We start from the raw sequence: 16582 nt of genomic DNA, 5'->3' as shown, positions 1-16582 counted from the left end.
AATCCTTTTTACATTACTTGAGCAAATGCTCATTGTTACTGGGTCTTCTGTCATGCTTGAATTTCTTCTATCTCTTATTCATCAGGTCCTGTTAGTCTTTCAATTATGCAGCATCTAAAAGATCCTCCTTTCCTTTTTTGGGGGGGGGGATGAGTAAAAATCCAGTCTCTGCATGTAGAAACTCTACATAAAAAATGCCCCTGGAATCATACATGCATTTATTTATTCATTAACCCAACAAATCTATCAAGCATCTCCCAAGTGCTATAGCATTTGATTGTAGTATTCGCAAGTGGATAGAGTAGATGTTGATTCTGTCTTTAAGAAGTTTAAGAGTTTGAAGACTTCCGGCCAAGACAGAGGCTTAGACGGACACGCTCGGTCTCCCTCTACAACTAGAGAGGAATACAACTACTTCAAAACAAAAGATAACTAGAAATTCCAGAAAATAAAACTACACGGAAGCCCAACGTATGAAGTTATAAACCAGCGGCGCCCTTTGGGCAGGTAAGAGCGAAAGTGGGCGGTGCTGTTTGCGGTGGCACCAGGGACAGCGGCAGGGAGAACAATCCCAGCGGTAGGGAGGACAATCCCGGCTGCAGTCGAACCCCCGGCAGCTTGCAACCCCAACGCTGGGGAAAGCAGCCACCACATCGCCTTGAACAGTGAGGCCCAGAGGGCAGGAGGACGGATCCCGGTCTCCTAGCAGAATAACTGTGTGAATCCATCTTGGACCCCCGCCCCCACACAAAGCTCCACAGGGCTGCGAAATAGGTTGCGGATCAGCGCCGGTCGCTGGGTCGTGACGAGTACACAGGCATTGCCCCCTATAGCCGGCCCAAGAAAACAAAACGCATCTGTCAAAATGAGGCAGACAACTATAGAAATCCTGGTGGCGCAGCTCACCAGGCAACAGATGAAGAATCTGACAGATGAAAAGATAAGAAACCTGTCAGAGGCTCAGTTCGGGGCCATTGTTATCAGGTGGCTTACAGAATTAACAAAAGATCTGGAAAAAGATGAGAAAGAATCGAAAAACACTCATAATGAAAGGAACAAAACCACATATGAGACAGATGGTGAGGAAAAAAAATCCAGAGTTCATATCAACAAACCAGAACATAGAGAAGGAACAAACAGTCAACCAGTGCAGAGAGAGGAAATGGGAAGCAAGGATGAGAGGATCAGAAACCTCTGGGACAGCTATAAAAGGCCCAACATAAGAATCATTGGTTTGCTAGAGGGCGAAGAAGATGAACTAGAAATTGAAAAATTAAGTGAAAGTATAATAAAGCAGAACTTCCCAAACTTGGGGAAGGAAATAGACTTGCAGGTCCAGGAAGCACAGAGAGTTCCAAAAAAACTGGACCCAGGGAGAACCACTCCAAGACACATTATAATCAAAATGTCAAAAGTTAAAGATAAAGAGAGAATCTTAAAAGTGGCAAGAGAGAAGAAAAGAATTATGTACAAAGGGGTCCCAATTAGACTATCAGATGACTTCTCAAGGGAGACCCTGCAGGCAAGAAGAGACTGGCAAGAAATATTCAAAGTAATGAAAAGCAAAAACCTACAACCATGAATACTCTATTCAGCGAAATTGTCATTCAGAACAGAAGGGCAGAGAAAGTGTTTCCAGGACAAAATAAAACTGAAAGAGTTCATTAGATCCAAACCACTGTTATATGAGATGTTAAAGAGACTGGTTTAGGAAAAGGAGGATCAAAACTATGAACACTAAAATGAAAACTGCATCACAAGAAACAACAACAGAAGCTAGGGAATTGAAACAAAGACAAACTAAATAGGCAACAAGAGTGGAAAAAGAACTATAGGTATGGGGAACATATTGGGGGGAGGTCAACAGGGAGGGGGAACGGGGAGAGGAGGGAGATGATATAGGAATTAAGGATCATGGTAGGAGGGAATGGAATAGAGAGAGGTTGAGAAGAACTATATGCACAACTAATGGACATGGTCTAAAAGGGGGGGACAACTGGGGGGAAGGGGGCCACCGGGTGGAGGGGAGCAGAGGGAAGGGAAATTGGGACAAATGTAACATTATAATCAATAAAACACATTAAAAAAAAAAGAAGTTTAAAGTCTAACTGAAGAGATGATATTTAGTAATGAATAACAAAAAGACAAGTTAAAATAGAATAATTTCCATAAAAACATTGATATAAACTCTTCATAAAACAATTAAAAATACACCCATTGGGAAAATTAGGGCAGCCTCATGGAAGATTTAGCACTTGGCTAGAGCTTGAAGTGTGGGGAAAATCTGGACATGCAGTGATAGATAGGGGAAGTTCCCAAGGAAAGAAAGGTAGACCAAAAGCATGGAGTGGGAAAGTGGGTCCTTATTTGTTGGTTTGGAAGGAACACATTACCAAAAAAACTTAACACTCAGATTTATATTGCAGCCAAGACTACACATATTCTTGAGTAAAAAGTCAGTAATTTCCTATTCTTTCTTTTTTAAGTATATTTTATTGATTATGTTGTTACATTAGTCCCAATTTTTTTCCCTTTGATTCCCTTTGCTCAGTACACCCTCTTCCCTCCAGCAGTCCTACCCCGCTTTGTTCATGTCCATGGGTCGTGCATATAAGTTCTGTGGCTTCACCCTTTCCTATGTTATTCTTAACTTCTCCCTGTCTATTTTGTACCAAACAGTTATGCTTCTTAATCCCAGCACCATTTCCCCATTTCTCCCTCTTTCTCCTCCCAGCTGATAACCTTCCAAATGATCCTCTACCTATGATTCTCTTCCTATGCTGGTTTGCTTAGCTGGATTTTGTTCCTATGTTTTAGATTCAGTTGTTGATAGTTGTGAGTTTGTGGTCATTTTAATGTTCATAATTTTGATCTTTTTCTTAAGTAAGTCCTTTGACATTTCATATAATAATAGCTTGGTGATGATGAACTCCTTTAACTTTACCTTGTCTGGGAAGCACTTTATCTGCCCTTCCATTCTAAATGACAGCTTTGCTGGATAGAGTAATCTTCATTGTAAGACCTTGCTTTCATCACATTGAATACCTCTTGCCAGCCCCTTCTTGCCTGCAAAGTTTCTCTTGAGAAATCAGCTGAGAGTCTTATAGGCACCCCTTTGTAGGCAACTCTCTGCTTTTCTCTTGCTGCTTTTAAGATTCTCTCTTTATCTTGAACTTTAGGCATTTTAATTATGATGTATCTTGGTGTGGTCTTCTTTGGGTCTAGCTTGTTTGGAACTCTCTGTGCTTCCTGGACTTTTATGCCTATTTGCATTGCCAAATTGGGGGTGTTTTCCTTCATTATTTTCTCACATAAGCTTTCAATTTCTTGCTCTTCCTCTTCTTTTTCTGGCACCCCATAGTTTGGGTGTTGGCACATTTAAAGTTGTCCCAGAGGTTCTTAAGCTTCTCCTCATTTTCTTCAATTCTTGTTTCCTCATTCTGCACTGGTTGACTGTTCTTTTCTTCCGTATATTCCAAATGATTTATTTGAACCCCGGTTTCTTTCCTTTCACCATTGGTTTTGTGTGGATTTTCCTTTGTTTCATTTAGCATAGCCTTTACTTCTTCCCTTATGCATTTGCCTGTGAGCATCTTTATCACCAATGTTTTGAACTTTACATCTATTAGGTTGGCTATCTCTTTGTTGCTTAGTTCTCTCACTGGAACCTTGATTCGTTCCCTCTTTTGGGTCATACTTCTCTGTCTCCTCATCTTGACAGGCTCCTGGATTTGTTTGCTTCTGTGTCTTAGGTAGAGCTGTAACACCTGTTATGTTGTACGGGGTGGAGCCTTCGGAATTCATCAGTATAGGGCGACCCATTTCACCATGTTGCACTGCTGTATGTGGGGGAGGGGTCTGAGAGGGAACAATGTCACTTGTTCAGCACTCGAACCTTTTCCAGGCACCTCTCTCACTTCCATATGGGACTGTTGCCTCTCTAGCTGTTGTCCTGCCTGTCATTCCCAGACTGGGTGGGTCTGTGGATGTGCTAGAACCATGAGGTCCTTTAAACAAGTGGACTCTGCTGAGAGACTGGTAGTTTCTTCCTCCACCCCAACCCACACTGGTCTGCACAATCAGAAGCAATGAGGCTTTATTTTCCTTAGCACTGGAACCATAGCTGCGCAGTCTTGTCTGGTGCTGGGAGCACTCCCCAGGTGTCCCTCCTGACTTTTTAAAATGTGACTGCACTTTCGCCAGCCTGCCGCTGCCACCACATTGCATTCTCTCCATTCTGGCTCTGCCCCTCCTATCTGTTTGGATGAGTATTTCTTCTTTATGTCTTTGTTTATTGGACTTCCATGCAGCTCGATTTTTTGGAACTTCTAGTTGTCTCTAGTTTTGAAGTAATTGTATTCCTTCTTAGTTGTGGAGGGAGATGCAGAGTGTCAGTCTAGGCCTCCATCTTGGCCGAAAGTCTACCAGTAATTTCCTATTCTTAATGCTAACTAAATTTAGCTTTAACCAATTTTTACAGCATCAATATGCATAGATTCAGTGAAACTATCCTTAAAATAAACCTCATGAGGTGATAAATTCCATATGTTTATCCCCACTCTTTAAAACAGGTATATTTTATATATGTTTGGAGGTTTTAGGTGTCTCAATCATTTCAGCCACATCACTAAGTTAAATAATCATGTGATTTTTATTAAGTATATGTAATATATTTTGCACTAATGCCCAATCACTTTTATAAGTTGTAAGATCTTTCACCTTCACATCCAAGTAGGGTCCACAATGAATCTCATCTGATCAAATATTTGACTTAGTTCATTTTAGCTCAATTTAACAAGATTTATTAAGCTTTACTATGCACTAAACACTGTACTAGGAACAGGGACTGCAAAGGTAAATATAATTTCAACCCTCTGTTTCCTTCCAACTACCACTCAATGCACATTTGTCCCTGACCACAAAGTACAGTGTTCATATTTCTTCCTATTTGCACACTGCCTGATACGTAATGGCTACCTTTTTTTCCTGTTAAACACTCAGTCACTAGGCCCTATGTCTGTCATATCTAAAAATATCATCATGTTCTAAACTAGATACAAGCCTTAGAATGTCTAAAAGTATTTTTTGTATGGTAGTATTGCTATGCCCAGATAGGTCTGCATTTGAATTCTTTCTGCTGGTGACTGGTTTACATATAAGTTCCTGACAATTGTACCTCCAGTAAAAATAAGAGTAACAGGTCTTAGATTTATACTTCTATCTGAAACAAACAAACAAACAAACAAAAAACTATAAAAAATACATGAAACAATGAATTTCAAAAATGGACATTAGAAAACAAAGAATAGCAAAGGAAACAAGTCAGTTAAGTCTCTATGATGGCCTTGCTTACAACCTTAAATGTCCAGGCCACATTGCCAGGAAGACCCTTCAGAACTTGCTGAATCGAGGAAATAGAGCTGGTTTTCTGAAGAGACCAAAGAAACAAAGAGAAATAGAAAAATCCATAATTATAGCTTATAGAAAAGAGAAGATCAATGGAACTATCATTTAGTTGCTCAACATTATCAATAAAGCTGATAACCCTCTAGTAAGGCTAATGAGAAAAAAGAAAAGAAATAAATTATCAAAATCAGGAATTAGAGGAAGGATCACTACAGATTCTGCAGTCATGAAAAGGTTAATAAGAAAATCTTGTAAACAAGTTTATGCCAATAATTTTAACAATTTAGATAAAATGGATGAATTTCTTGAGAGATATAAACTACCAAACCTCACTCAAGAAAAATAAGAACCCTAAATAGCCATACTATATGTCTTTTAAATATATTGAATTTGTATTTAAAAACCACAAAGAAACTTAAGGCCCAGATCATTTCACTAGTGAATTCTACCAAACATATAAGGAAGCAATAATAATAATTACACACAAACTCTTTCAGAGAATTAAAGGAAAGAATTGTTTCCAACTCTTTTTTGAAGTCATATTTACACTGGTATAAAATCAGATGAAGATAATACAAGGAAAGCAAATACCAAAATGCTCTCATGAATATATATTCAAAAATTTAAATGAAATTTTAATAAAGTAAATCCAAAAATATATAAAAAGCATAGTGAATCATGATCAATTAGATTTAGCATTTGAAATGGCCCAATGTAATTCATATTAAAATTTTTTTTAAAGAAAAAATAACCAGCCGACCATATGATCATTTCAATAGGCACAGAAACAATATTTAACAAAATCCAAAATTTACTTTTTGTTTAAAAAGAAATGTTCAGTTTTTTGATCCACTCATCTACAGATGGGCACTTAGGTTGTTTCCAGCACTTAGCTATTGTAAACAGTGCTGCTGTGGTACATTTACACAATGGAATACTATGTAGCAGAAAGAAAGAAGGAACTCCTGCCATTTGCAACAACATGGATGGAACTAGAGAGAATTATGCTTAGTGAAATAAGCCAGGCAAAGAAAGAAAAATACCATATGATATCACCTAATACAGGAAACTAAAGAACAACACAAACAAAGGAACTAAATAGAACAAAGAGCAGAATAGCAGTCAATAGGGGGGAGGGGAGAGGGAGAGAAGGGGGATAAGTAAGGGAAGGGATTAATTAAAGAGCCTGTATGAAAGACTCATGGACATGGACAACGGGGAGGGATATGATTGTGGGAGAGGGGGTGGGTTGGGTGGGGGAGAGAAATTGGGGGAAAAGGGGACAACTGTAATTGAAAAACCAAAATAAAAAAATTAAAAAAAAAAAAAAAAAAGAAATGTTCAGGACTAGATAAGGATATCTCTTCTCAACATTTCTACTCTGCATTATCTGGGAGATTCTAGATAGCACAACAAGTCAAGAAAAAGAAATAAATATTGTAAAGGAAGAAATAAAAGCACATTTCTTTACATTTGAAATAATTATCTATGTAGAAAATCACACAGAATCTAAAGCAAATTTTAGAATTTATGAATGATTTTAGCAAGGCTGCAGGACACAAGATCAATGTTAAAAAGATCAATTGTATTCTCTATAAGCAAAAAATAAATGGAAATTGAAATAAAAAATAAGAACTCAAGGACATGAAGAACAGTGTGGTGATTGTGGGGTTGGGTGGGGATGAGATTTAATGGGATGATAACAGTAAGTTATATGATGTCTAATCACTGGGGCTGTGCACCTGAAACTAATATAATATTGTATGTCAACTATAATTAAAAACTTAAAAATAATTTTAAACAAAGATGGTACACTCTCTTGAGGATAGGTTCATTTGTCTTAAAATATTTGGCTTCCCCACTGCATTTAAAATTCAGAACCTGCATCACTGTAACAGTGACATTACAACTGGTATTAAAATGATAAAGATAAAAATCTACCCTTGCACTTCTTAAAAACTGCTTTTTTATGTAGTACTCCCTCACCCCCATGGAGATATTATTTCCAATTTACAGTTAGAGCAATAGGTCCACAGAGGCTAATGTAACTTTCTTCACCACTTACTAGACATGTGACCTTGGACAAGTAAATCCCTTAGTTTCTCTTCACTTCAGTTTATTTGTAAAATGGAGATTATAATGGTTACTTATCTCATAGGATTATTGAGGTTTAAACAAGAATTAATATTTGTAAAACTTTACAGCAGAGTTCAACACATAATTAGCGTTTAGTGTTCATGAAATCATCCTATTCCCCTTTATTTGATTAATTGATAATTAAATAATAAAGTAAGTAATAACACTAAGATAAACTTATATCTTTTGGTTCTTGATCCAATATACACTTTTGCAATAAATTAGTAAATATTGAGGAAATTCCAGATTCACTTTTCCTGACCACCAACACATTTTAGTCTAGTCTAGTCTGTGTTCTTCCTAATGTTCTTTATTCCTGAACCCTGTTTATTTTCTTCATAGTTCTAATACTAATTTGAAATAAATTTATTGATTTACTTTTTCTTTCTAGCCTGCCCCAGGCAGCAAAGCAAATGTACAGTCAGCACCAGCAGTGCCTGGAAAGCAGACTCTTTCAGTGTTTGCTTGATGTTGTTATTAATTGGGCTTAAAATAGAAAAAAGTTTATTAAAATTTCAAAAATGTATGTTAATGTATTGTACAGGTTATTCTGTATTTTTGAAGATTTCTGGTGAATTTGGCCATGGTTCTTATTATCAAAAACTCACATCTGATCCGTTTTCTCGTATTTAAGAGAGAATGGCACTTCTTTGTTGGGGCAAGACTCACATGACTATACCACAGTGAAAGGGCCAATGACCTTTTATTGTAGGCAGTAGTGTTCCAGAGGACATGACATGACCTGTAGCATAACAAAATTCATACAATAGAGAATTGTGCTACATAGTCAATCGTACTTACAGGAATGCAAGTCATTGTAGTAGAAAGCTAGTCCATTCACTGGGCAGAGTCTTTGGAATCCTAAATCCATTACTATAAGGGTGAGAAAGCAAGTGATCAGAAGGAAACTGACTGAAGTAGGCAGGACATCACATTGTGTTTGAACACAGTTCTACTGAACGCTAGATCGCAGCATGAGAAACCTCAGGCCAGAGTTAAGGCTGAGGCTAACTTGGATAGAACTATGAGACAGATCAAGTCTGTCTTCTTCATGTTCTTCCCCTTTAAGAGCCCTCAGCTCTTTTCCCCTGAACTCTCCTGACAGAAGGAACACTGCATGAACTCATTAATAGGACAGTATTAAAATTCTAATTTATCTCTCTCCCACTTACTTTCTTGGTTCTTTCTGAGGGCAGGTGTCATTCTTATTTATCTGTTTACCCCCAGGCCCCAGCACATTGTTTAGCACACAACAAAAGACAGATTAAGTTTTGTTAAATAAATGGATAAACGGATGTGAAAAGTATTGCACTTGACAGTTGATAATAGGAATTTCTTGTATTTATAGAGCATACTTCAGTTGACAAAGCACTTTCACAACTAGAAATTCTCTTTTACTTTTTACTGTTTCTGTTCCCTCATTTCATGATTAGTATACCAATAACTCCCTCATTTCTAGCCTTGACCCAGATTTCTCTCCTGAATTGCATATCCTGCTGCCTGCTGGTCATCTCCACTCAGGCATCTCACAAACATCTCAGATTTACCACCTTCAAAATCTGAGTTCTTCTCTTTTCTACTTCCTCAAACTTCCTCATCTTTTATGTCCTTACCCAGTAAACCCCAGGTCCTTCCACTCAGTTGCTCAAGTCCTATGCATTCATCTCAGGAAGCCCAAATATCCACTTCATCATGACCCTCTGGGCCTGGCCTTGTCTAATTCTTCCTGTCTCTAATGCCCTCTTGTGCCCTCTATTTCATGTCTATGCCCTTGCTCCACAGGCCTGCTCTCAATACTTAGGCTATAATGATGCTCATTCTCATGTCGGTTCCTATACACATGCTATGTACTCTGCGTCAAACCTTCTCCCACCTCTTCTCCAGAATGCTCTCCAACTTATCCTTCAATTCTGAGTTCCACTGTGCATTGGAACTTAGGAGGCTTAGCAGCATGCTGTCATCTACTCACTAGATGCCGGTAGTGCTCTCTTCCCCTAATGGCGGCAACCAAATAGATTCCAAGACATTGTCAAATGAAACCTTTTTGGGGGTCGGGGGAGTTGGTACAAAATCAAATTCAGTTGAGAACCACAACCTTGACCAAGACATTCTGTTATAGCTTTTCATAGAAAAAGCTGTGACTTTCAGATTATTGCTGAACTCCCTGTTAGACTACCCCTTTGTGGATAGAGAACAGCTGTTTGTCATTATATGCTGTACATACATAGTGACTAACATGAGATAGATGCTCCATAAATATTTGTTGAATGAATGAATGAGTTCAATTATCACAAAAATTATATGGAGCATGTATAACAAGAATCGGCACTATCATTTCTAACTGGAGATAACAGATGCACAGAATTGTTAAATGACAGGAACACAAATTACACTATTGATAAATGGTATATTTGTATCAGACCTGCATCTAGGTTTTATTACTCTCAATTCTTCTTATCTACATATATCTTTTTACTGTCATTACCATTTTGTTAATCTCATCGTATCACTTTACCTCTTTCCCTTCCAAGCTTCTCATTGCATCTATGTAACAGTAATTTACACTTAGCTCTTTTGCAAGGTCTGAAATGTTCAGGACCTCATGGTGGCATTCAATGATGCCTCACTAAGATGTTTTTGAAAACTCACAGCATATTAAATATAGGAGGAAGGTGATTAGGGCTTCTCCTGTTGTAATGGGAATGCAAGAGGGGAAAAATCAATCAATAAATCTTCTGAGTGAATTTGCTTTGATGGTACTTTTAGCCTTGTGGTCCTGGAGAAAAGTAATTACGTGGCAAGTAAAGATAATCTGATCTTAATGAAGGCATTGCAGAATTGTTAACCAGAACATGAAAAACTTCCAAGAATACTTGATTAAAATTATCTTTTATTAGCTCTGGCTGGTGTCGTCGGCAGCCGTCCGTCTCGAGAGACGATGGTGTAGCTTCTTAAGAGTCTATCTGCACCGCCGAGAATGGCTGTGCAGTCCGACTCGGGAGTGACACGGTATATGTCTCCTCCCGTGTTGAATCGACATCTTGCGATGACGCTGGAGTGTCCTCTCCAGTGAAGCTGAAGCTACAGAGCCTGGGCAGGGTGATATGGAGGGTCTGCTGTTGCCCATGCAGCAGACCCCCCCTCTCTTCGCAGCTGAAGGATCCAAGGGAAAGACGGAGTCAATACAGCTTGGCTTCAGGTGCGCCGCAGGAGTTGCCGGTGTTGACTACAACGTCAAACCGCCTTAGGGACTCCGGCTCCGGATTTTCTGTCGGGGTTTACTCCCTTAGCCCTTCCCCTGAAGAGGTATGCCGCAAGGCAGCGGAGGTTTTTTGGAGTCAGAGTTTTCCTTCTCTGATGTGCCCTGACTGGAAGATTGAACCAGCGACACTTAGCTCGCAGGCCGACGCTCAATCCACTGAGCCAAACCAGCTAGGGTAGCTCTGGCTGGTGTAGCTCAGTGGATTGAGTACCAGCCTGCGAACCAAAAGGTCAGTGGTTTGATTATCAGTCAGGAAACATGCCTGGGTTGTGGGCCAGGTCCCCAGTTGGGGGTGCGAGAGAGGCAACCACACATTGATGTTTCTCTCCCTCTCTTCCTCCCTCCCTTTCCCTCTCTCTAAAAGTAAATAAATAAAATATTTAAAAAAGTTATCTTTTGTTACCTTGCTACCTGAATATGGCCAAGCAAAAAAATCTCAACTGAAAATAGAAATTCTTTTAAATGGTATGTCTCTAATGCACTTCTATGCTCCAAGGTGCTCGATTGTTTTTTTTCCAAACAAATATATTTGCATGACCTAAGTGCCTTCATCCCAATAACAAAGAGCTGAGTGAAGGCAGAGCACACTTGTAAGAGGTAAACCTGACACAGAGGTGCTCTGCAACCCTGGAGGGGAGCTGCATTGGGGGGAGGGCGCTTTGTGATGATAGAATCTTCTTACTTGGTAGCAGTGGTTGGAGGCTGAAGTACCTTCTCTCAAGTAACACCTACGTTTTCCCATCTCTACACAGCAGCAGAAAAAAATAGTTGACTTCAAGATTTAGAGTCAGATTTTCTGGGCTAGAATACTAGCTACATTTATTTTTAACTGCATGATCTTATTCAGCTTACTCTAGGCCTCAGTTTCCTCATTGGTAAAATAGATTTGATAGTAATATTTCTGTCATATAGTTGTTGTGAGGATTAAATGAGCCAGTTAATCTGGTCAGCACAAATAAGCATCCAACAAATAATTATTGGCTATTATCTCTCTTTACTTACATGGACATATTTTTATTTCTGTGTATTACTAAGCTGCATCTATATGTCAGATGTTTATAAACTCACTAGTTCATAAGCACCTCAAGAATCTAATTCTTATTGCATTTTCATCATTATATCACATTTGATTTTTACAACAATCCTAGGAGGCTGGATGGTTGTGCCTGTTTTACATACTGGAAACTGAGATGCAGACTGATGGAAGTGTGCCTATAATTATGAAGTTAGATACTTAGGGACAGGTTAAAGCATTGTTTTTCTTAGGAATATTATTTTCCTCTGTTAAAACAATAGAATTGTCATAGATTATCTCCTGTCTCAACTGTTTCAGATATCAAGATGACCCTAAAGTAAAGTTTTCTGGAAATCTGTCCTACCTTTTTCTTCCTCTAACATCTGCCTGGGTAGCAACTGCATGTTCTAGTCAATGTTTTTCACATGTCTCTCTCTGTTTCTGTCCTGCCCTCCTCATTGATTCTTCTCTTTTTCTCTCTCCTTTACCTCCATCCTCTCCTTTCCTCCCTCTGTATCTCTCTTCTATACTCTCTCTCTCTCTCTCTCTCTCTCTTTCTCTCTCTCTTTCACACACACACACACCTGTCTATTTCACATGGATGAAGAAGGCCACATTAATAATGATTTTAAGGTTTCCAGTTTATGTGATGAGATGTTTGGAATGAGGCGAGAGTTGAAAACAGCTGAGCCTGGCTTACTAGAGCAGGTAAGGGGACAATTAATACATAAAAAAATCAAAGAAATGGAGGAAATTTGGGTTTAAGAAAAGTAACACAAAAAGGGGAGAGACACAGTACCTGATTTTAATAAAGCTTGTAAACAGCAGAAAAACAACAAACGAACATTCTTGCTGGGGAAGATGAATGGGTCTGAGTGTCTACATCATTAATTATTTACTGTGGGAATTTTTGAAACTTAGTTAACTTCACCAAGTCTCAGTTTTCTCCCTTGTAAACAGTGAATAATAATAATTAATAATAATGTTATCAATCTCCTAGGGTTAGTGAAAGAATTAAATAAATTATTTATAGCTAACATTTCTTAGAACACAAAAAGGTATTAAATAAATAGTAATGAATAAATGTTGGGTACCATCAATATTATTGTCATTATCATTAATATTATTAATGCTCTAAGGAAGGAGAGAGTATAGAAGGCCTCAATTAATCAAGCTAAGAGTGATAAATTCCTGTTTGACATGTAAGGCAGTAAAAAGTTATAAGGAAAGAACATTTATTATGGAAAGAAAATTTATAGTTATTTTATTAAAAACTGGAGAGGCAGGTACTGTAGCTACAAGGAGTTCAGCTAGGATTTACTTGCAAGAATTGAGTGATTCTGGGCTAGAACAAGAAAAATCTATGTCTCAGAGCCATCAAAAGCATTTTTCCATGGTGCTCGTGAGATCCAGGCCTGTTCACCCCAAAATAAAATTGTATATAAAATGTTAATATACAAATAGCAAAACCCCAAATTAAACAAACTAAATCATTTGAAATTATACTATGAAGTCAAGACAGTGACATATAAACTTTTTGAAAGTTGAAAGGCAGCACCATAAACACAAATAATGAATTTCATAAAAATAAGCCTTGCAATTTTGATTTTGCTAAACTGTGTTGACATGATCAAATGTTAGTTAACAAAGGGATCACAAACATTTATAGTGGGGTGAAGCTTTTGTGATATTGAATTTTATAAAGCACTGAAACTTAAATATTACTCATGCACAGAAACAGAATGTTTTGTGGACTTAATAATTCCCCATAAAAAAGTAGAAAAGCAAGACTTTTAATCATGTAATATGCTTTTTGATGTCCTTTTATTCAGAAAAATTTTATTTAAAAAACATTTCAATGAACTCTAATTGAACAGAGACTGTCAGTTTTCCTTTATTTTTATAGATATGTATTTATTGCCATTTTATTCATATTTTGGTCTTTTATTATTATTCTTAAATAAGAATATTTAAATTTCATGTAATATTTGTTTAGTGGTGATGAACTCTTTTAGCTTTTTCTTAACTTGGAAGCTCTTTATCTTTTCTTTGATTCTAAATGATAGCTTTACTAGATACAGTAATTCTTGGTCCTTGCTTTCCATCACTTTAAAGATGTCTTTCCACTCCCTTCTGGCCTGCGAAGTTTCTGTTAAGAAATTAGCTGATAGTGTTACGGGAGCTCCCTTGTAGGTAACTAATGGCTTTTCTTGCTGCTTTTAAAACTCTATTTTGGTCTTTAACTCTTGGCATTTTAATTATGATGTGTCTTGGTGTGGGCCTCTTTGGGTTCATCTTGTTTGTGACTCTGTCCTTCTTGGACTTGTATGTGTATTTCCTTGAGTAGGTTAGGGAAGTATTCTGTCATTTTTTCAAATAGGTTTTCAATTTCTTGCTGTCTGTCTTCTTCTGGCACCCCCATGATGCAAATGTTGGTATGCTTGAGGTTGTCCCTGAGGCTCCTTACACTATCTTAATTTTTTTGGTTCTATTTTCTTTTTGCTGTTCTGATTGGTTTTTTTTTTTTACTTCCTTATATTCCAAGTCACTGATTTGACTCTTGGCAACATCTACTCTACCATTGAGTCCCTGTAAATTATTTTTCATTTCAGTTAGTGTATCCTTCATTTTTGACTGGTTCTTTTCGTGGCTTTTATGTTCTTTTTCATGCTGTTGAAGTTCTCACTAAGTTCCTTGAGCATCCTTCTAACTATTGTTTTGAACTCCATACCTGGTAGTTTGCTTGTCTCCATTTTATTTAGCTATTTTTTCTGGAGATTTCTCCTATCCTTTCATTTAGCACATTTCCTTGCCTCCACATTTTTGCTGCTTCCCTATGTTTGTTTCTATGTTTTGGTAGAGCTGCTCCATCTCCCAGACTTGGCAAAGAGGCCTTGTATAGTAAGTAGGTGGTTTTTTTAGGATACAGTGGTGCAGCTTTCCCAGTCACTTGAGCTGAGCACTCCAGATGCACTCCTATGTAAGATGTGTGCACTGTGCTATTATATTTGAGCTTTAATTGCTGTTGGCATACTGTGAGGGACTGAAACCCATGCCTATCAGTTGTGACTACAGTGGAGGAGCTGGTATGCAAGAGCCAACCCTATAGAGCAGGATTTGCTCTAGCAGGACTTTGGTGCTAATCAAGTTCCACCTTTTGAATGTGTTGCTCATGGAGATGGAAAGGTTGTAATCTGGCAGGGTCTGAAGGTATGTATTAAGTGTACCTGCTCTAGAACCTCCCAGGAGTTGCTTCATCAGCTACTGCCTGTGCCCTGCCCGGGGTGACCTGGCAGGAGCTATAGAGTAATCTGTAGATGGCTGTTACTTGTGTTGGGCTTGGAGGTGCCTATGAGAGACCAAGTTGAGAACCAAGGCTGGCCAATGCTAGTGATGGACCTGGGGCCACTTAGCAAAAAGTACAGGGCACACCAAGGCCAAATGCTGCTTGAGAGATTTTTGGAAAGTCTAAAGCATGAGGCAAAAGAAATCAGTTTTATGGAAAAGCCACTTAAAATAGCTTGAATGAGCCCACAAGTTGGGTGGGGCAGGGTCTTGGGGAATCACTAGAGCTGGGTGAACAGTGTGAGCCAGGTTGATGGAGACACAGGCTCTGTTGGAGAAGGTTCATCAAAGGAACAATGGCTTCTTCCAGCACTACTGTCTGGAAGAAAGCTATTCCCCCAGCCCTGGCCTGAATGTCAGATAACTTAAGTTCCTCTTTGTATGTCCCCAGTTCATTTCAAGCTGCTACCTCAGCACTGGAGCTTAAGGTGGGGTGAATTTTCTTAAGTCCATGCACAGGCCCTTTAAGAGGAACATCTGGGACTCCAGACACCCTCTGTCTCACTCAGCCTCAATCCCTGCTGGTTTTTACGGCCAGAAGCTATGGGGACTTCTTTTCCTTGCACTGGATCCTGGGCTGAGGGTTCTGGTGTGGGGCTGGGAATCCTCACTCCCCAGGGGACCTCCAATTTTTCTTTTATAATGAAAGGAAAACTGCTGTGATGAAGAGTTTCTAATCATTATACGTAATTAGTTAATCCCTTAGCTTTCTCGTTTTTAAGTTCTTTCAAATGTAACAAAAGAGTTTCACTTTTACAACTGGGTGACAAAAATCAGTCATTAGGTACTACTATTTTTATGTTAAAGTTACAGACTTGGAATTAAAGACTATTGGTCCAAGCTATTTTGAGACCGTTAGGAAAATTATAAGAATCAAACAAACCTTGGCCTTTATTGACCCATGTTTTTTAACACAGGGGGAAAAACACATTATAGCACCAATAGTGTGGAATCAAAAAAGTAATTGTGATCTAAGTCACACCACATTATTAGGAGTAAAAAGGGAAAACTTTCTACACCGAAGAGAGAGCTAGAAGCAAGTTATTCTTCTAAATAAGTGAGATCTAGACTCACAAGCAACTTTTCTAATGGCACTGCCCAACTTCCTGGAGCCCAGAGCAGAAGGAAAAGACAGTTCTTAAACAAATATCAGAGATGATCCCTCTGAGTATGATTGCCTCACCTTAACAGTAAGCAGGCAAGGGGAATAGTCTGGAGAGACTAGTGCAAGCTACAGGAATAGGAGCAGGTTGTATCAACCATTTCCACTTCTGGCCTCTGTGTTTTAAGAATTTTAGGGGACTGTGTGGTGATCAAAAAAAATAAGTCCCTTTCACAGTGCTCTTTGCTGGAGGCCCAACAGGGAATGTTAACCAGGTCCATAATATAGCAATGCATTTTAGAAAGGGGCTTCCTGC

The sequence above is a fragment of the Furipterus horrens genome, unplaced genomic scaffold (genome assembly GCF_987537825.1).
Source record: "Furipterus horrens unplaced genomic scaffold, mFurHor1.1.pri manual_scaffold_2, whole genome shotgun sequence".
NCBI lineage: Eukaryota > Metazoa > Chordata > Mammalia > Chiroptera > Furipteridae > Furipterus > Furipterus horrens.
This window is presented reverse-complemented; position numbering follows the sequence as displayed.